This window comes from Eriocheir sinensis, unplaced genomic scaffold (genome assembly GCF_024679095.1).
Source record: "Eriocheir sinensis breed Jianghai 21 unplaced genomic scaffold, ASM2467909v1 Scaffold427, whole genome shotgun sequence".
In the NCBI taxonomy this organism is placed as follows: Eukaryota; Metazoa; Arthropoda; class Malacostraca; order Decapoda; family Varunidae; genus Eriocheir; species Eriocheir sinensis.
In genome coordinates, this window is record NW_026111751.1 from 163305 (window position 1) to 184268 (window position 20964).

General features: G+C 44.9%; 2 non-coding genes and 1 pseudogene across 2 annotated transcripts; all 3 read left to right on the forward strand.

Annotated features, from left to right (window-relative positions):
• Window positions 1-8434: 8434 nt before the first annotated feature.
• On the forward strand, window positions 8435-8553 carry LOC126992250 (5S ribosomal RNA). Its single transcript, XR_007746386.1, has one exon. It is a non-coding gene; the product is annotated as a 5S ribosomal RNA (ribosomal RNA).
• A 619-nt stretch (window positions 8554-9172) lies between these two features.
• On the forward strand, window positions 9173-9292 carry LOC126992252 (5S ribosomal RNA; annotated as a pseudogene).
• A 946-nt stretch (window positions 9293-10238) lies between these two features.
• Window positions 10239-10357, forward strand: LOC126992251 (5S ribosomal RNA). Its single transcript, XR_007746387.1, has one exon. It is a non-coding gene; the product is annotated as a 5S ribosomal RNA (ribosomal RNA).
• Window positions 10358-20964: the final 10607 nt, after the last annotated feature.

Genomic DNA, 20964 nt, shown 5'->3' on the forward strand with positions numbered 1-20964 from the left:
TTTCCGACGAACAGTTAGCGCCGTTATTACTCCCATTGCGTTTTAGCAACCACGAAAAATACATCGGCGGGTTATTCTCTCCCCTTTTCTGTTGCGTAGGTGCAGGCCACTTATCTCAGAATAGGTCCACTGTCTACCCTGCCTTCCACAGTGCCTCTCTTACTTCATTCTTATGTGAACAGTTCCACCCATCATAGTAAAAGAAAGCAGCTCAAGGCCTAAACATAAATGAAAACCAGAAAGACAACTGAAAACACAAGAAGCCCATTAAGGTAACACTATGATAACACGATGGATACTAGTATTTATTTCATTTTTCTCTTCTCTTTTTTTTCTCGTGTCTGTGTCTTGGCATGTGTGTGTGTGTGTGTGTGTGTGTGTGTGTGTGTGTGTGTGTGTGTGTGTGTGTGTGTGTGTGTGTGTGTGTGTGTGTGTGTGTGCTAGATTTAAGTAACCTATTCATTGTTCGAATTGACTAAAAACGATAACAACTTTATTTTTTCAACATCACTTCGTAAACACTTGACCAAGGTATTAGTACTCGTTCCCTTTAAACATTGGCTCTATTCCCGTTGTTGTTTTGTTGTTGTTGTATATCTTTATTTAGTTATGTATCCTTTTTTCTTATTTTGTATATTCGTTATACTCCTTATTTCGTATCTTTATTCCCGTTTGTTTGCTTGTTTTTTGTTTGTTAGTTTGGTGTGGTGAGTTATTGGATATTACGGCTCTTCCCTTTGGACCTAATTCTCCCGGCAAACCTTCAACCACTTAATTGTTCCTGGCGGCACTTTACGGCCGCTCTTATCATGCAAAAAGCGTGAAACCTTTTTGTTTTTACGGTGTCGGCGCCACACAAACACCGCCAGCGAGTGTTTTACCGACTAATTGTTTCCGTCGGTTCTTTACGATCACTCTTAACTCGTTGTGGTCTATTGTGCTTAGTGTCCGGTATTTTTTTGCTTTCATAATCTGTGAAGTTTATGGTTTCTGTTATTTTTTATGGTTTTGCTTCCCGGCGATAGAGAACCGTCAGTTGTTTATCCTCCTAATTGTTTCGGGAGGTTTTACGGCAACTGTAAACTTGTAATGTCTTTTCATGATATTACTTTCCAGTGATGTGTTACCGACAAAGACATAACCCAGTAATGTTCTCTTACACGTCACAAGTCACAAAGGCAGCTAACACATGTGTTGCCAGTAAATTAACATATCATTTCTAATTCATTTATATAACACAAAGCTAAAATCTTTAAAAAAATATACTTAATTTATAATATTATGTGTTTTTATTTACCACATCGAAAGTTAACGCGATCGATTTTACCAGCAAACATTTCACTAACTTTTTTTCAGTTACTCTTATGCTGCAACTATTTCACCAGCATAAAGCTAACTGTTTTTCCGTATCGAGCCGAGCACTATGATGAAAACACATCTTATTTGTCCCAAAAACATATAACCAACTCATTAGCACTTAATTTCCTGTCTTTCATTATCATTTAGCATTATTTTAGCCCAGCGGCACGGAACGCCTTGCCGTGAATCCACGTGCTCGGGTTTGATCCAGACCCGGGGTAGTCGGCGTCCAGTTCACCCAGCTGTTTATCCTCCCATCGATTTGGTCGATAAATGGATACCTGGGGAAATATAGGAAAGATAAACGGTGGTTGCTCGGATGTCACACTTGTCTTGTGTTTCCGGATAAGGGATTCATATCAGTCATAGTTTCAACGGCCAGTGAAACTGATATGAGCACCGAGGCCACGCGCAGATCTGTGTGTGCCCCCAACTCTACCTCGATCATTAACTCGCAGCATTTACGAACGGACAGACTTAAAATTACCTTTGTTTGTGTTTGCATTAGTCTCCTGTCGCCATGAATACAATTACGGAACGGTAATTTCCCTGCGTGTCTTCTCTTTATAACCACAATCAGCGGGGAACAGTCGTGAAATATCGTGTGCAGTCCTCGGGGCGGAAATTAATGTTTTGATGCCTGTACACTCTAAGCGCCGTTATCCCTGCAACATTTTCTCTCATAGTAACATTTTCTCGACTTTACCAGTACGGACACACACTCGTAATTATGAAATGGTGATCTATAATATTTCTATTCGAGCAGGATATTAATTGTACTCCTTTAATACTCTAACCATTTTTCTCCTCAGCAGTATATTTGACAAGCTTCATTTTCATATCGCACCTCATAATTCATCCTGACAACCCTGGCTTAAAATTAATCAGCTCGTGTTTCCTTTTTTTTTTTTTTCACATCAAGTATTTTGTCACAAGCTTAGCCGGACAGGGCACACACTCCACACTTTCACGTTGTACCTTCGTAACACATCCTGACATCAGAACTTTTGTTATTATTAAGTCATAAATATTCAGCGGCCAAAAATACACGAGTCGCGTCTGACTCTCCCTCTTCCTCTTAACAACCACTAGAGACGAGGGTGGCGTAAGCTGTGGCACTCTCCCTCTCCCCCCTCCTCACAACTCACGCACGACACTGTCAGTTTACAACGCCTCGGAAATTGACTTCTTTATTCTGGTGTTACGATCTTTATAGTTCTGACAGTTTGGGTGGCACGTTTGAAATCTTACTTTTCTACTTTCCCACCACTGCACATCTCACACACAAGCTTGGCCATTCACGACGCCTCGGAATTTAACTCTCTAGTCGTTGTTGGTGTTTCCTTTTAATTTGATATCTGTGACAGTTTGGGGGCAGAGTTTTCTTTATGTATTTCTTTTGTCCTCTCGCTGCTCCCTCACACTCTTAACACTTTACGAAGTCTCGGAAATTTACTTTCTTTTAGTGTTACTTTAGTGTTACTTATTAATAGCTTTGATCTTACAACAGACCTCGGAAATTACGTATTATATTCTAACGTCACAAATTAATAGTCTTTTACACAAACGGACAGAAAAAATACCTATGAGATACATGAAGTCATTCCTCTCCTTCCATCTCTCTCCATCTTCATCTCTCCTTCCATCTCTCTCCATCTCCATCTCTCCTTCCATATCTCTCCATCTCCATCTCTCCTTCCATCTCTCTCCATCTCCATCTCCTCTTTCATCTCTCTCACAGCCATGACTGACAGACCAACAGGCATCGGAAACTAACGAGGTGCTACTATTCAAAACATCAACTTACAGCTAACTTTGTCACCGTAACCACGTATAAGATGACAAGTAATAACAGCTCCCCATTCACTCCACCTCAGACAGTGGTGGACTCTCGAAGCTGCTTCTGTAGAGGGTGGAGGGCAGCGCTAATACTCACCGGCCCTGTCTGGAAGGGGACTTTCTTTACTCCATCCAGACAGAGTGGCCGAGACGTTCAGTGCTGCCCCCTAGAGAAACGGCGAAAGACCCAGGCACTTAGTCTTTACGTATCACTGTGCATTTTTGTGCAGTACAGGAGTGAGTTGGAGGCCCAAAATAGATGTAGAAAAAAAATCCTCCTGGCGTTTGGAGATAACTTTTTGTTGTTGTTGTTGATATAGTGTTGCCGGTATATGTCAGCCACAAGCTATACGTTACACCTGGAGTATCTTTGAGAGTCACAAAAGGCTACGTGTAACTTTTATTTCTTTTTACCTCACTCAATTCTCTCCGTCTCCAAGTTCTACAGACAATCAGGCTTAAGAAGTTAAATTTTTTTTTTTAGAACAAAGGAGGTGATAAGTAGAAGCGATTAGTAGAACATGGTTTACCTAACCTACATGTTTTGTCTACTTGATCTTGTAAGTGGATAAAAGTACGTGGCATATTTCTTTCTTTTTCTCTCCACCGCATGCAACGAACTCGAGACTTGCACACACCACTAGACTTGAAGTGAAGTGTTGTGTGCTGCTAGTTACTTAACTCATGTACAAGTTGCCTCTAGTTCTTCTTTAACACTTTCACAGACACAACTTTTCTTGACTTCAAACTCGTTATTTCTTTTACTATTTTTGTAAGTTTCAAGTTACGTCTAGCTCTTATTGCTCCTACAATATTATATAGCACAATTATCTTTATGTTCTCCTCACTCAACCCTTTACACAAGCCTAACTGACCACCACATCCTGTACATTAACATGCATTTTCCATTTCAGACGATCAGAGGCTTGTTCCTCCACCAGCAATAACCACTGACAAAGGTATGTAGCACAGCCTTCTCCTCCTTCCTTACGCCTCACGCAACTCTCTCACATCCTCTGCAAACCTCAAGACCTCGGAAATCAATGTTTTGTCGTGTATTTACTGCCATAAGCTCCTTACCATTTAAGCCACAATTCCCACGTCTAGTTTCCCTTTAAATAATAATCATACTCGAGGTGATATAGTATGGACGGCGGTGCGCGCTGTCTTTCCTCTCCTTCCATCTCTTATTCCTCTCACAACTTTGACAGACAGAAAAGGCATCGGCAGTTAAAGTGACGGTCTTATTATTTAATGCCTCAAGACCCTCTACCTTGGAAATCAACTTTTTTATGAATGTATTTACTGCGCTAAGCTCATTGCTATTTCAGCCACAATATATACGTCTTGCTCACCTTTAAATAACATAATAGCAGCGGTAGAACAGCCGTTCTTAGCTTTCCAACTAAAGCAACTCTCCCACAGTCTTGGGTAACCATGACTAAACTGTGGACTAATTCTTTGGCTGGTGTTAGGAATTGCCTGACGCTGTTAGTACTTAAGCCATAAGTATTAAGGTAACTGTTTCATGGCTTTAGTAATAATAAGTGGAGTCTTCAATTTTGTTACTTTTCTCGGTTTTTTTCTCGTACATTTTTTGTTTAATCCTCCTTCACTGTGCTTTTTTTTTCTCATCAGTTACGTAATTTTTTTATTATTATTATTTCATGCCTGTCGTGATACGTTTTAAAGTCTGAAGTTTTATGTTATTTGTCAGTTGTTTCTCGCATTTTCTTCAGTGTAATCAATCCCTTTCACTTTTTTCTTCACTTATTATTTTTCATGTTTTTCTTCTGTATAGATAGTTGTGTATTTCTCTTGGCATCCTTAGTTAATATAGCAACGTCTCAGGTTTACACAAATTCTTCAGCTGTCACGGAAGGCCGTTGATTCTTAAACCGTAAACAACATTCGCTGTATTTCTTTGCTCTAGAAAATATGCAGTGTGTCGTTACGTCATTTATCGGCTCAATGAACGATCTGGGCTTTAGTATTAACCTTCAAGAACTTTAATTATTTGCGGGAACAGTCCATAGCGTTTTTTTGTGTCATCTCGTTATCTTTCTCGGTTCATCTTTTATCTCCACCTCCCTTGAGCTGCCTCGTCCGCTGTGATAGAGATGCACAAGACTTTTTTCTTAATCACTGAAATATTAAGAAGTACAATCTTAACTTTTTTTCATCCTTTTACTCTCACTCTTAAGGCAACACAACTTTAAATTTACTCATGTAACTTTAGTGTTTTCAGTTCACACACAAAAAATCACGTGAACATTTATATTTATATTTATATTTATATTTATATTTATAAGGGGAGGCGGTGGCTGAATCGACAGAGTAACACCACCGCGTTCAGGAGGACGCGAGTTCAATCCCCGCCCGGTGCCACCAAGCTGGGATTTTTCAGCCGCCGCCGAGTGGCTTAAAACTACCCACATGCTGTCCAGAAGACCACCTATCAACCCGGACTCTAGATTCTAGGATTAAAGATGAGCTCCGGGAGGGCAGCATGAGCCAATGCAAGATGGCGCCACTATAAACACTCGCCTGCGCTAGAACAGGCTGGGCCGACCATCAGGACCCACCGGGAAGAAGCCTTGGGCCGATCATCAGGCCCCACCGGGAAAAAGCCTACCGGCGCTATAGGCCGCGACGTAAAAAAAAAATATATATATTATTTTTATTTATTTATTTTCCATTGATTACATGTATTACAAGCGTCCCCTCAACACAAGGACGTAGCCCAAAGTAATCATTCTTATTCTCCCAAAACGGACCAGCACTGTCTTCCTTTTAATGTACGTCGCATTAAGTAGCACAGTTCTTGCGCTCATAAATCGCGACTCACGCTGCTACAGGCGACCGGAGCATAAAATTAACGCTCATGTGAAGAAGTATTGGCACGCTATGAGGGGAAAAGGGGAGTGTGTAGGACGACGAGTACTGAGGACGGAAGTACAGGACATAGACGGGAAGAAGAGAGACAGGAAGAGGTGGATTGATTATGTAAAAAGGAGTGTGCATGAACCTAAGTACTGAGGACGGAAGTACAGGACATAGACGGGAAGAAGAGACAGGAAGAGATGGATTAGTTATGTAAAGAGGAGTGTGCATGAACCTAAGTAATGAGGACGGCAGTATAGGACACAGACGGAAAGAAGAGAGACAGGAAGAGATGGATTGATTATGTAAAAATTAGTGTGCATGAACCTAAGTAATGAGGACGGAAGTACAGGACACGGACGGGAAGAAGAGAGACAGGAAGAGGTTGACTGATTATGTGAAGAGGAGTGTGCATGAACCTAAGTAAAGAGGACGGTAGTACGGTATAAAAGAAAGACAGGGAAACTGAGGGCAAGACTTGGATGGATTGAACAAAAGAAGACAGAAGAGACGAAAGCATCAAGAAAACATATAGAGAAAAACCGACCAGAGTGGAGAAGGTTCTTACATAATAGCGACACCATTCAACTTGGTATATTAATGCTGAGAAAATGGTTTAACGGTATAATCTAACTCCTTAAATGTTTACCCGCTGCTTCTTTTATATTTAGCGTAGTCTTTGCTTTCATTAACGTCCACCTATTAATTAAGAAAATACTGCGATTTTAATTTAACTAATGGTTTCCGTTATTCCTTAAAAGATATGCGTATTTACCACGAGTCTTGCCTTCACTTCACGTACAGACTCGACGAAAGGACAATGCTTTTTAGATTACCACTAATATGGACTTAATAACAGTGCTCTAATTTCCCCAAGAAACATGTACTGCCGCGTTGATAACTTGAAAAATACGATACATGTTTTTCCTTCCCGCGCATCACCTCGCTCAAATCATTCACACGCGACTGGAGCTTGGAAATTACTTCTCACAACTTAAGAAACCTTCACTACTTCACCCGGTCCAAGCGCTGGCATGTGTTTACCTGTGTTACCTGCCTTAAAGATGAAAGCCAGTTCACCTTTCGTTTTGCACCCCTCTTCTTTTCTTTTCACTTAGCTTTTAGCCTTTCTTTTGCATTCCTCTTTTCTTTTCATCTAGGTCTTAGCCTTTCGCTTTGCATCCCTGTTTTCGTTTTATTTAGCTTTTGGACTTTCGTTTTGCACCATTTCTTTTCCTTAAGCATTTCGTTTTCCGTCCCTTTTTTTTCTTTTCATTTAGCTCAGCCTTTCGTTTTGAGAATTTTGACGCTGGTTACGTAACTTTTTTTTATTTATTCTTTTTTTTTCTTCCAATGACCGTTTGGCACAGCATACAAGGAGAAACAATTAACAACAGGCACAAGCAATCTATTAGCTTTCCTTAGTCCTTTGAGGCCGTGGTCCCATGGCCTAATTACTCCCTAAATCACAGAATAAGTTTGTGTGTGTGTGTGTGTTTGTGTTTGTGTGTGTGTGTGTGTGTGTGTGTGTGTGTGTGTGTGTGTGTGTGTGTGTGTGTGTGTGTGTGTGTGTGTGTGTGTGTGTGTGTGTGTGTGTGTGTAGTTCAGTTTTGTGCCATGAAAAGTGTATCACAATAGCTCTTCCTGGTAAATTCATGACGTACATTTCCTGGAGGTTGAAGGAAACTAACAAACCTTCGTTACCTCACCGGGGTCCCAGCGCTGTCATGTGTTTACCTGTGTTACCTGGCTCAAACATCAGGACCAACTTAACAAACCTTCACTACTTCACCCGGTCCAAGCGCTTTCATGTGTTTACCTGTGTTACCTGGCTCAAACATCAGGACCAACTTAACAAACCTTCACTACTTTACCCGGTCCAAGCGTGGCACGTGTTTACCTGTGTTACCTGGCTCAAACATCAGGACCAACTTAACAAACGTTCACTAATTCATCCGATCCAAGCGCTGGCATATGTTTACCTGTGTCACCTGGCTCAAACATCAGGACCAACTTAACAAACCTTCACTACTTCACCCGGTCCAAGCGCTGGCATGTGTTTACCTGTCTTACCTGGCTCAAACATCAGGACCAACTTAACAAACCTTCACTACTTCACCCGGTCCAAGCGCTGGCATGTGTTTACCTGTGTTACCTGGCTCAAACATCAGGACCAACTTAACAAACCTTCACTACTTCACCCGGTCCAAGCGCTGGCATGTGTTTACCTGTGTTACCTGGCTCAAACATCAGGACCAACTTAAGAAACCTTCAATACTTCACCCGGTACTAGCGCTGGCATGTATTTACCTGTGTTACCTGCCTCAAAGATGAAAGCCAGTTCACCTTTCTCGTCAACGGCCACACCACGTTGAAAACACCGCTTCTCGTCCGATCAGCGATGTTAAGCGACGTTGGGTCTGGATAGTACTTGGATGGGTGACCGCCTTGGAACACCAGATGCTGTTGGCATCCCTCTTTTTATTTACTTTCTCTTAATTTTTCACTTTGCGGTCCTGGTGACTCTTTTCTTTTCATATAGCTTTCGGCCTTTCGTTATGTTTTATATTTTTTTTTCTTTCGTTTTGCACCCCTCATCTTTTCTTTTTATTTAGTTATCAGCCTTTCTTTTGCATTCCTCTTTTCTTTTCATGTAGGACTTAGCCTTTGGCTTTGCATCCCTGTTTTCGTTTTATTTAGCTTTTGGACTTTCGTTTTGCACCAATTTTTTTCCGTAAGCATTTCGTTTTCCGTCCCTTTTTTTTTCTTTTCATTTAGCTCAGCCTTTCGTTTTGAAAATTTTGACGCTGGCTACGTAACTTTATATATTTATTGATTAATTAATTTATTTTTACTTCACCGGGGTCCCAGCGCTGGCATGTGTTTACCTGTGTTACTTGACTCAAACATAAGGAGCAACTTAACAAACCTTCACTACTTCACCCGGTCCAAGCGCTGGCGTTTACCTGTGTTACCTGGCTCAAACATCACGACCAACTTAACAAACCTTCACTACTTCACCCGGTCCAAGCGCTGGCATGTATTTACCTGTGTTACCTGCCTCAAAGATGAAAGCCAGTTCACCTTTCTCGCCAACGGCCACACCATGTTGAAAACACCGATTCTCGTCCGATCAGCGAAGTTAAGCGACGTTGGGTCTGTATATTACTTGGATGGGTGTTCCGCCTGGGAACACCAGATGTTGTTGGCATCCCTCTTTTTATTTAGTTTCTCTTAACTTTTCACTTTGCGGTCCTGGTGACTCTTTTCTTTTCATATAGCTTTCGGCCTTTCGTTATGTGTTATATTTTTTTTTTCTTTCGTTTTGCACCCCTCTTCTTTTCTTTTTATTTAGTTATCAGCCTTTATTTTGCATTCCTCTTTTCTTTTCATGTAGGTCTTAGCCTTTCGCTTTGCATCCCTGTTTTCGTTTTATTTAGCTTTTGGACTTTCGTTTATCACCAATTTTTTTCCTTAAGCATTTCGTTTTCCGTCCTTTTTTTTCTTTTGATTTAGCTCAGCCTTTCGTTTTGAAAATTTTGACCCTGGTTACGTAACTTTATTTATTTACTGATTAATTTATTTATTTTTACTTCACCCGGTCGAAGCGCTGGCATGTGTTTACCTGTGTTACCTGGCTAAAACATAAGGAGCAACTTAACAAACCTTCACTACCTCACCCGGTCCAAGCGCTGGCGTTTACCTGTGTCACCTGGCTCAAACATCACGACCAACTTAACAAACCTTCACTACTTCGCCCGGTCCAAGCGCTGGCATGTGTTTACCTGTGTTACCTGGCTCAAACATCAGGACCAACTTAACAAACCTTCACTACTTCGCCCGGTCCATGCGCTGGCATGTGTTTACCTGTGTTACCTGGCTCAAACATCAGGACCAACTAACCACCCCCTCACTACTTCGCCCGGTCCATGCGCTGGCATGTGTTTACCTGTGTTACCTGGCTCAAACATCAGGACCAACTTAACAAACCTTCACTACTTCACCCGGTCCAAGCTCTGGCATGTGTTTACCTGTGTCACCTGGCTCAAAAAATCAGGACCAACTTTATAAACGTTCACTAATTCATGCGATCCAAGCGCTGGCACGTTTTTACCTGTGTTACCTGCCTCAAAGATCAAAGCCAATTCTCCTTTCTCGTCAACGGCCACAGCACGTTGAAAACACCGCTTCTCGTCCGATCAGCGAAGTTAAGCGACGTTGGGTCTGGATAGTACTTGGATGGGTGACTGCCTGGGAACACTAGATGCTGTTGGCATCCCTCTTTTTATTTAATTTCTTTAAACTTTTCACTTTGCGCTCTTGGTGACTTTTATTTTTATATGGCTTTCGGGGTTTCGTTATGTATTCTTTTTTTCTTCTTTTCCTTTTAACTTTTAGCCTTTCGTTTTGCACCCCTCTTCTTTTCTTTTCCTTTAGCTTTTAGCCTTTCTTTTGCATTCCTCTTTTCTTTTCATCTAGGTCTTAGCCTTTCACTTTGCATCCCTCTTTTCGTTCTATTTAGCTTTTGGACTTTCGTTTTGCACCATTTTTTTTCAGTAAACATTTCGTTTTCCGTCCCTTTTTTCTTTTCATTTAGCTCAGCCCTTCATTTTGAAATTTGTGACGTTCGTTACGTAACTTTATTTATTTATTCTTTTTTTTTCTTCCAATGACCGTTTGGCACAGCATAAAAGGAGAAACAATTAACAACAGGCACAAGCAATCGATCAGCTTTCCTTTTGTCCTTAGAGGCCGTGGTCCCATGGCCTAGTACCTAAATCACTGAATATGTTTGTGTGTGTGTGTGTGTGTGTGTGTAGTTCAGTTTTGTGCCATGACAAGTGTATCATAATAACTCTTCCTGGTAAATTCATGACGTACATTTCCTGGAGGTTGAAGGAAACTAATAAACCTTCATTACTTCACTGGGGTCCCAGCGCTGGCATGTGTTTACCTGTGTTACCTGGCTCAAACATCAGGACCAACTTAACAAACCTTCACTACTTCACCCGGTCCAAGCGCTGGCATGTGTTTACCTGTGTTACTTGGCTCAAACATCAGGACCAACTTAACAAACGAGAAATGCCGACCGAAACACCTTCTTTGTCATTCACGCGGGGACAAATGACGTAAAGACAACCCGTTCTGAGGAGCTGCTTGAGAAATACCGCCGCATGATCAAGCAGTATAAATGTAAAACGGATGCCAGTAACATCATAATCTCAGGAATCCTCCCGAGGGTCGGTTCCGAATCTAGCTTTTACAGTAAGGCCTACAGCTCAAATAACAGACTTCAGTCACTTGCTCACAAGAAAACGTCCAGTTCGCTAACTTGTGGAACAATTTTTACTACGATTCAGACTTGTTCCTTCCTGATGGCATCCACTTAAACCCTGTTGGAGCAGCCCGTTTCGGGAGGCTGCTCTGTGACAAAGTGGCTCTTCGAAAGCCAAAAAACGCGGAGGCGAGAACACCAGCAGCTCCACCGTAAGGGAGTATTCAATCCGCAAAACACCCGACTCGAATCACATTAAAGATTGCTATGTAAACGTTCGCAGCCTACGTAACAAATTTGAAGACTTAGAAGTCCTCGCAGCTACAAACCATTATCACATCATCGGAGTCACAGAATCTTGGATAGACACTTTAAATAGAGATTTTATTGCTTCTTCCGTCGCTGCTTCTTCTTCTTCCGTCGCTGTTTCTTCTTCTTCCGTCGCTGTTTCTTCTTCTTCCGTCGCTGTTTCTTCTTCTTCCGTTGCTGCTTCTTCTTCTTCCGTCGCTGTTTCTTCTTCTTCCGTCGCTGTTTCTTCTTCTTCCGTCGCTGTTTCTTCTTCTTCCGTCGCTGCTTCTTCTTCTTTCGTCGCTGTTTCTTCTTCTTCCGTCGCTGCTTCTTCTTTCGTCGCTGCTTCTTCTTCCGTCGCTGCTTCTTCTTCCGTCCCTGTTTCTTCTTCTTCCGTCGCTGTTTCTTCTTCTTCCGTCGCTGCTTCTTCTTCTTCCGTCGCTGTTTCTTCTTCTTCCGTCGATGTTTCTTCTTCTTCCGTCGCTGCTTCTTCTTCTTCCGTCCTTTGTTTCTTCTTCTTCCGTCGCTTCTTCTTCTTCTTCCGTCTTTGTTTCTTCTTCTTCCGTCGCTGTTTCTTCTTCTTCCGTCGCTGTTTCTTCTTCTTCCGTCGCTGTTTCTTCTTCTTCCGTCGTTGCTTCTTCTTCTTCCGTCGCTGCTTCTTCTTCTTCCGTCGCTGTTTCTTCTTCTTCCGTCGCTGTTTCTTCTTCTTCCGTCGCTGTTTCTTCTTCTTCTTCCGTCCTTTCTTCTTCTTCTTCCGTCCTTCTTCTTCTTCGTCGCTGCTTCTTCTTCTTCCGTCCTTTCTTCTTCTTCCGTCTCTGTTTCTTCTTCTTCCGTCGCTTCTTCTTCTTCTTCCGTCGCTGCTTCTTCTTCTTCCGTCGCTGCTTCTTCTTCTTCCGTCGCTGTTTCTTCTTCTTCCGTCGCTGTTTCTTCTTCTTCCGTCGCTGTTTCTTCTTCTTCCGTCGCTGTTTCTTCTTCTTCCGTCGTTGCTTTTTCTTCTTCCGTCGCTGTTTCTTCTTCTTCCGTCGCTGTTTCTTCTTCTTCCGTCGCTGTTTCTTCTTCTTCCGTCGCTGCTTCTTCTTCTTCCGTCGCTGTTTCTTCTTCCGTCGCTGTTTCTTCTTCTTCCGTCACTGTTTCTTCTTCTTCCGTCGTTGCTTTTTCTTCTTCCGTCGCTGTTTCTTCTTCTTCCGTCGCTGTTTCTTCTTCTTCCGTCGCTGTTTCTTCTTCTTCCGTCGCTGTTTCTTCTTCTTCCGTCGCTTCTTCTTCTTCTTCCGTCGCTGTTTCTTCTTCTTCCGTCGCTGTTTCTTCTTCTTCCGTCGCTGTTTCTTCTTCTTCCGTCGCTGTTTCTTCTTCTTCCGTCGCTGTTTCTTCTTCCGTCGCTGTTTCTTCTTCTTCCGTCGCTGTTTCTTCTTCTTCCGTCGCTGCTTCTTCTTTCGTCGATGCATCTTCTTCTTCCGTCGCTGGTTCTTCTTCTTCCGTCGCTGTTTCTTCTTCTTCCGTCGCTACTTCTTCTTCTTCCGTCGCTGCTTCTTCTTCTTCCGTCGCTGTTTCTTCTTCTTCCGTCGCTGTTTCTTCTTCTTCCGTCGCTGTTTCTTCTTCTTTCGTCGCTGTTTCTTCTTCTTCCGGTGCTGCTTCTTCTTCTTCTTCCGTCGCTACTTCTTCTTCTTCCGTCGCTGCTTCTTCTTCTTCCGTCGCTGCTTCTTCTTCCGTCGCTGCTTCTTCTTCTTCCGTCGCTGTTTCTTCTTCTTCCGTCGCTGTTTCTTCTTCTTCCGTCGCTGCTTCTTCTTCTTCCGTCGCTGCTTCTTCTTCTTCCGTCGCTGTTTCTTCTTCTTCCGTCGCTGCTTCTTCTTCTTCCGTCGCTCTGCTTCTTCTTCCGTCGCTGCTTCTTCTTCTTCCGTCGCTGTTTCTTCTTCTTCCGTCGCTGTTTCTTCTTCTTCCGTCGCTGTTTCTTCTTCTTCCGTCGCTGTTTCTTCTTCTTCCGTCGCTGCTTCTTCTTCCGTCGCTGTTTCTTCTTCTTCCGTCGCTGTTTCTTCTTCTTCCGTCGCTGTTTCTTCTTCTTCCGTCGCTGTTTCTTCTTCTTCCGTCCTTCTTCTTCTTCTTCCGTCTGTTTCTTCTTCTTCCGTCGCTGTTTCTTCTTCTTCCGTCCTGCTTCTTCTTCTTCCGTCGCTGTTTCTTCTTCTTCCGTCCTTTCTTCTTCTTTTTCCGTCGCTGTTTCTTCTTCTTCCGTCGCTGTTTCTTCTTCTTCCGTCGCTGTTTCTTCTTCTTCCGTCCTTCTTCTTCTTCCGTCGCTGTCTCTTCATCTTCCGTCACTGCTTCTTCTTCTTCCGTCGCTGTTTCTTCTTCTTCCGTCGCTGTTTCTTCTTCTTCCGTCGCTGTTTCTTCTTCTTCCGTCGCTGTTTCTTCTTCTTCCGTCGTTGCTTTTTCTTCTTCCGTCGCTGTTTCTTCTTCTTCCGTCGCTGTTTCTTCTTCCGTCGCTGTTTCTTCTTCTTCCGTCGCTGTTTCTTCTTCTTCCGTCGCTTCTTCTTCTTCTTCCGTCGCTGCTTCTTCTTCTTCCGTCGCTGTTTCTTCTTCTTCCGTCGCTGTTTCTTCTTCTTCCGTCGCTGTTTCTTCTTCTTCCGTCGCTGTTTCTTATTCTTCCGTCGCTGTTTCTTCTTCTTCCGTCACTGTTTCTTCTTCTTCCGTCACTGTTTCTTCTTCTTCCGTCGCTTCCTCTTATTCTTCCGTCGCTGCTTCTTCTTCTTCCGTCGCTTCTTCTTCTTCTTCCGTCGCTTCTTCTTCTTCTTCCGGCGCTGCTTCTTCTTTTTCTTCCGTCGCTTCTTCTTCTTCCGTCGCTGTTTCTTCTTCTTCCGTCGCTGTTTCTTCTTCTTCCGTCGCTGCTTCTTCTTCTTCCGTCGCTGTTTCTTCTTCTTCCGTCGCTGGTTCTTCTTCTTCCGTCGCTGCTTCTTCTTCCGTCGCTTCTTCTTCTTCCGTCCTTTCTTCTTCTTCTTCCGTCGCTGTTTCTTCTTCTTCTTCCGTCGCTGCTTCTTCTTCTTCCGTCCTTTCTTCTTCTTCTTGCGTCGCTGGTTCTTCTTCGTCAGTCGCTGTTTCTTCTTCTTCCGTCCCTGTTTCTTCTTCCGTCGCTGTTTCTTCTTTTTCCGTCACTGTTTCTTCTTCTTCCGTCGCTGTTTTTTCTTCTTCCGTCGCTGTTTCTTCTTATTCCGTCGCTTCTGTTTCTTCTTCTTCCGTCGCTGTTTCTTCTTCTTCCGTCGCTTTTTCTTCTTCTTCCGTCGCTGTTTCTTCTTCTTCCGTCGCTGTTTCTTCTTCTTCCGTCTTCTTCTTCTTCTTCTTCCGTAGCTTCTTCTTCTTCTTCCGTCGCTGTTTCTTCTTCCGTCGCTGCTTCTTCTTCTTCCGTCGCTGTTTCTTCTTCTTCCGTCGCTGTTTCTTCTTCTTCCGTCCTGCTTCTTCTTCTTCGTCTGTTTCTTCTTCTTCCGTCGCTGTTTCTTCTTCTTCCGTCGCTGTTTCTTCTTCTTCCGTCGCTTCTTCTTCTTCTTCCGTCCTTTCTTCTTCTTCTTCCGTCGCTGCTTCTTCTTCTTCCGTCGCTGTTTCTTCTTCTTCCGTCGCTGTTTCTTCTTCTTCTTCCGTCGCTTCTTCTTCTTCCGTCGCTGTTTATTCGTCTTCAGTCGCTGTTTCTTCTTCTTCCGTCGCTGCTTCTTCTTCTTCCGTCGCTACTTATTCTTCTTCCGTCGCTGATTCTTCTTCTTCCGTCGCTGGTTCTTCTTCTTCCGTCACTGTTTCTTCTTCTTCCGTCGCTGTTTCTTCTTCCGTCGCTGCTTCTTCTTCTTCCGTCGCTGTTTCTTCTTCTTCCGTCGCTTCTTCTTCTTCTTTCGCTGTTTCTTCTTCTTCCGTCGCTGTTTCTTCTTCTTCCGTCCTTTCTTCTTCTTCTTCCGTCCTTCTTCTTCTTCTTCCGTCGCTGTTTCTTCTTCTTCCGTCGCTGTTTCTTCTTCTTCCGTCGCTGTTTCTTCGTCTTCCGTCCTTCTTCTTCTTCTTCCGTCACTTCTTCTTCTTCTTCCGTCGCTGCTTCTTCTTCCGTCGCTTCTTCTTCTTCCGTCCTTCTTCTTCTTCTTGGGTCGCTGTTTCTTCTTCTTCTGTCACTGCTTCTTCTTCTTCCGACGCTTCTTCTTCTTCCGTCTCTGTTTCTTCTTCTTCCGTCTTCTTCTTCTTCCGTCGCTTCTTCTTCTTCCGTCGCTGCTTCTTCTTCTTCCGTCGCTGCTTCTTCTTCTTACGTCGCTGATTCTTCTTCTTCTTCCGTCGCTGTTTATTCTTCTTCCGTCGCTGTTTCTTCTTCTTCCGTCGCTGTTTCTTCTTCTTCCGTCGCTGTTTCTTCTTCTTCCGTCGCTGCTTCTTCTTCTTCCGTCGCTGTTTCTTCTTCTTTCGTCGCTGTTTCTTCTTCTTCCGTCGCTGCTTCTTCTTCTTCTTCCGTCGCTACTTCTTCTTCTTCCGTCGCTGCTTCTTCTTCCGTCGCTGCCTCTTCTTCTTCCGTCGCTGTTTCTTCTTCTTCCGTCGCTGTTTCTTCTTCTTCCGTCGCTGCTTCTTCTTCTTCCGTCGCTGTTTCTTCTTCTTCCGTCGCTGCTTCTTCTTCTTCCGTCGCTGCTTCTTCTTCTTACGTCGCTGCTTCTTCTTCTTCCGTCGCTACTTCTTCTTCCGTCCTTTCTTCTTCTTCTTCTTCCGTCGCTTCTTCTTCTTCTTCCGTCGCTGCTTCTTCTTCTTCCGTCGCTGCTTCTTCTTCTTCCGTCGCTGCTTCTTCTTCTTCCGTCGCTGCTTCTTCTTCTTCCGTCGCTGCTTCTTCTTCTTTCGTCGCTGTTTCTTCTTCTTCCGTCGCTGCTTCTTCTTCAGTCGCTGCTTCTTCTTCCGTCACTGCTTCTTCTTCTTCCGTCGCTGCTTCTTCTTCCGTCACTGCTTCTTCTTCTTCCGTCACTGCTTCTTCTTCTTCCGTCGCTGCTTCTTCTTCTTTCGTAGCTGTTTCTTCTTCTTCCGTCGCTGCTTCTTCTTCCGTCGCTGCTTCTTCTTCTTCCGTCGCTGCTTCTTCTTCTTCCGTCGCTGTTTCTTCTTCTTCCGTCGCTGTTTCTTCTTCTTCCGTCGCTGCTTCTTCTTCCGTCACTGCTTCTTCTTCTTCCGTCACTGCTTCTTCTTCTTCCGTCGCTGCTTCTTCTTCTTCCGTCGCTGCTTCTTCTTCTTCCGTCACTGCTTCTTCTTCTTCCGTCACTGCTTCTTCTTCTTCCGTCACTGCTTCTTCTTCTTCCGTCACTGCTTCTTCATCTTCCGTCACTGCTTCTTCTTCTTCCGTCGCTGTTTCTTCTTCTTCCGTCACTGCTTCTTCTTCTTCCGTCGCTGCTTCTTCTTCTTCCGTCGCTGCTTCTTCTTCTTCCGTCGCTGTTTCTTCTTCTTCCGTCGCTGCTTCTTCTTCCGTCGCTGCTTCTTCTTCTTCCGTCGCTGCTTCTTCTTCTTCTTCCGTCGCTGCTTCTTCTTCTTCCGTCGCTGCTTCTTCTTCTTCCGTCGCTGCTTCTTCTTCAGTCACTGCTTCTTCTTCTTCCGTTGCTGTTTCTTCTTCTTCCTTCGCTGCTTCTTCTTCTTCAGTCGCTGCTTCTTCTTCTTCCGTCGCTGCTTCTTCTTCTTCCGTCGCTGCTTCTTCTTCTTCCGTCGCTGCTTCTTCTTCTTCCGTCGCTGCTTCTTCTTCTTCCGTCGCTGCTTCTTCTTCTTCCGTCGCTGCTTCTTCTTCTTCCGTCGCTGCTTCATCTTCTTCCGTCGCTGTTTCTTCTTCTTCCGTCGCTGCTTCATCTTCTTCCGTCGCTGTTTCTTCTTCCTCCGTCGCTGCTTCTTCTTCTTTCGTCGCTGCTTCTTCTTCCTCCGTCGCTGCTTCTTCTTGTTCCGTCGCTGCTTCTTCTTGTTCCGTCGCTGCTTCTTCTTGTTCCGTCGCTGCTTCTTCTTGTTCCGTCGCTGCTTCTTCTTGTTCCGTCGCTGCTTCTTCTTAAGCCGCTGTTTTTTCTATCGTTGTTTCTTCTTCCGTCGCTGTTTCTTCTTCTATACTGCTTTTTTTCTTCTGTCGTTGCATCTTCTTCAGTCGCTGCTGTTTCTTGAGCCGTTTTTTCCTTCTCCGTCACCGTTCTTTCTTTATCTTCCGCTGTTGCTGCTTTTCGTTCATACACCACTGCCGTTTCTTTCTCCGCCGCCGCTTATTCTTCCGCTCCTGGTTCTTCTTCAGCTAAGTCCTCTTCCTCCTCTCCATATTTTTTTCCAATGATACTTTTCATCCTTCTGCTAATGCCTCTTCTTCTGCCCTGCTCCTTCTCCTTCCGTTGCTTGATTTCCTTCTGCCGTTGCTTCTTTTTCTTCCACCGCTATGATTTACACTCATTTCTCCGCTCTTTCTTCTTCAGCCAATTATTATTCTTATTCACCCGCCGTTGTTCCAACTTCTTCTGTTACTGTTTCTTTGATTTCATTCTACGTGCACAATTAAGCCAGGGTCTGCATCACACCCGGACATTTATGCCATGGTCAGCATCCCACCCGGACATTTAAACAATGGTCATCATCCCACGCGGACATTTAAGCCATGGTCAGCATCCCACCCTGACATTTAAGCCATGGTCAGCATCCCACCCTAACATTTAAGCCAGGGTCAGCATCCCACCCTAACATTTAAGCCAGGGTCAGCATCCCACCCTAACATTTAAGCCAGGGTCAGCATCCCACCCTAACATTTAAGCCAGGGTCAGCATCCCAGCCTTACATTTAAGCCAGGGTCAGCATCCCACCCTAACATTTAAGCCAGGGTCAGCATCCCACCCTAACATTTAAGCCAGGGTCAGCATCCCACCCTAACATTTAAGCCAGGGTCAGCATCCCACCCTAACATTTAAGCCAGGGTCAGCATCCCACCCTTACATTTAAGCCAGGGTCAGCATCCCACCCTAACATTTAAGCCAGGGTCAGCATCCCACCCTAACATTTAAGCCAGGGTCAGCATCCCACCCTAACATTTAAGCCAGGGTCAGCATCCCACCCTAACATTTAAGCCAGGGTCAGCATCCCACCCTAACATTTAAGCCAGGGTCAGCATCCCATCCTGACATTTAAGCCAGGATCAGCATCCCACCCTAACATTTAAGCCAGGGTCAGCATTCCACCCTGACATTTAAGCCAGGGTCAGCATCCCACCCTAACATTTAAGCCAGGGTCAGCATTCCACCCTGACATTTAAGACAAGGTCAGCATTCCTCCCTAACATTTAAGCCAGGGTCAGCATCCCACCCTAACATTTAAGCCAGGGTCAGCATCCCACCCTAACATTTAAGCCAGGGTCAGCATCCCACCCTGATATTTAAGCCAGGGTCAGCATCCCACCCTAACATTTATGCCAGGGTCAGCATCCCACCCTAACATTTAAGCCAAGGTCAGCATCCCACCCTAACATTTAAGCCAGGGTCAGCATCCCACCCTAACATTTAAGCCAGGGTCAGCATCCCACCCTAACATTTAAGCCAGGGTCAGCATCCTACTCTAACATTTAAACCAGGCTCAGCATCCCACCCTAACATTTAAGCCAGGGTCAGCATCCCACCCTGACATTTAAGCCAGGGTCATCATCCCACCCTAACATTTAAGCCTGGGTCAGCATCCCACTTTAACATTTAAGCCAGGGTCAGCATCCCACCCTGACATTTAAGCCAGGGTCAGCATCCCACCTTAACATTTAAGCCAGGGTCAGCATCCCACCCTGACATATAAGCCAGGGTCAGCATCCCCTCATAACATTTAAGCCAGGGTCAGCAAATCGCCCTAACATTTAGGCCAGGGTCAGCATCACACACTTACATTTAAGCCAGGGTCAGCATCCCACCCTGACATTTAAGCCAGGGACAGCATCCCACTATGACATTTAAGCCAGGGTCAGCATCCCACCCTGACATTTAAGCCAGGGTCAGCATCCCAACCTGACATTTATGCCAGGGTCAGCATCCCACTCTGACATTTAAGCCAGGGTCAGAATCCCACTCTGACATTTAAGCCAGGGTCAGCATCTCACACACACACACAAACTCACACACACACACACACACACACACACACACACACACACACACACACACACACACACACACACACACACACACGCCTCCTCTATCTCCCCTTCCTCTCTCTGTTCCTATTAATTCCTCTCTTCCTCTACCTTCTCATCCTCTTCTTCCTCTTTCTCATCCCTCTAATCTTCCTTCATTCGTGCTGTCGGCGGTGGCTGAGTCGTCATCCGCCGGTGTGCCACCAAGGGGATTTTTTTCGCCCCGCGCCGAGTGGCTTAAAACTGTATGCACATGCTCGAAGACCACCTAAGGCAGCATGGAGCCCATGCAAATGGCGCCACACTAAACACTCGCGCTGCGCAGAACAGGGCTGGGCCGACCATCAGGACCCGAAGAAAAAACCCGACCGACAGATCCACCGGACGGGAATAAGCCTACCGGCGCAATAGGCTGCAATGTAAAAAAAAAAAAAGAAAAAAAGTCGGTTGGTTGGTCAGTTGGTCGTTTGGTCATTCTATCGGTCGTTTGTTCGGTCGGTCTTTTGGTTGGTCCATCGTTTGGCCGGTCGGTCGGTTGGTCGTTCTTTCGTTCGTTCGGTAGGTCGGTCGAGCGTTCGTTCGATCGGTCGGTCGCTCGATCGGTCGGTCATTGGATCACTCGGACGGGTGTTCCATCATTCGGTCGGTTGGTCGTTCGCTTGGTTCGTCGATCGTTCGTTTGTTCGTTCGGCCGGTCGTTCGTTCGTTCGTTCGTTCGGCCGCTCGTTCGTTCGTTCGTTCGTTCGGCCGGTCGGTCGCTCGTTCGTTCGTTCGGTCGGTCGCTCATTCGTGCGTTCGTTCGGTTGGTGGTTCTTTCGTTTGGTCGCTCATACATTCGTTCGTTCGGTCGGTCGGTCTTTTGGTCGTTCGCTTGTTCGTTCGTTCGTTCGTGCGGTCGGTCGATCATTCATTTTGTTTATTCGTTCGTTCGTTTGTCGTTCGTTCGGTCGTTCATTCGTTCGGTCGTTCATTTGTTCGTTCGGCCGGTCGTTCGTTCGGTCGCTCGTTCGTTTGTTCGTTTGGTTGGTGGTTCTTTCGTTTGGTCGCTCGTTCGTTCGATCGGTCGGTTTTTTGGTCGTTCGCTTGTTCGTTCGTTCGTTCGTGTGGTCGGTCGGTCGCTCGTTCTTTGTTCGTTCGGTGGTTTGTCGTTCGTTCGGTCGTTCGTTCATTAGATCGTTAGCTGGCTTGCTTGCTCGCTCGCCCGCACGCACGCCCGATCACCCAA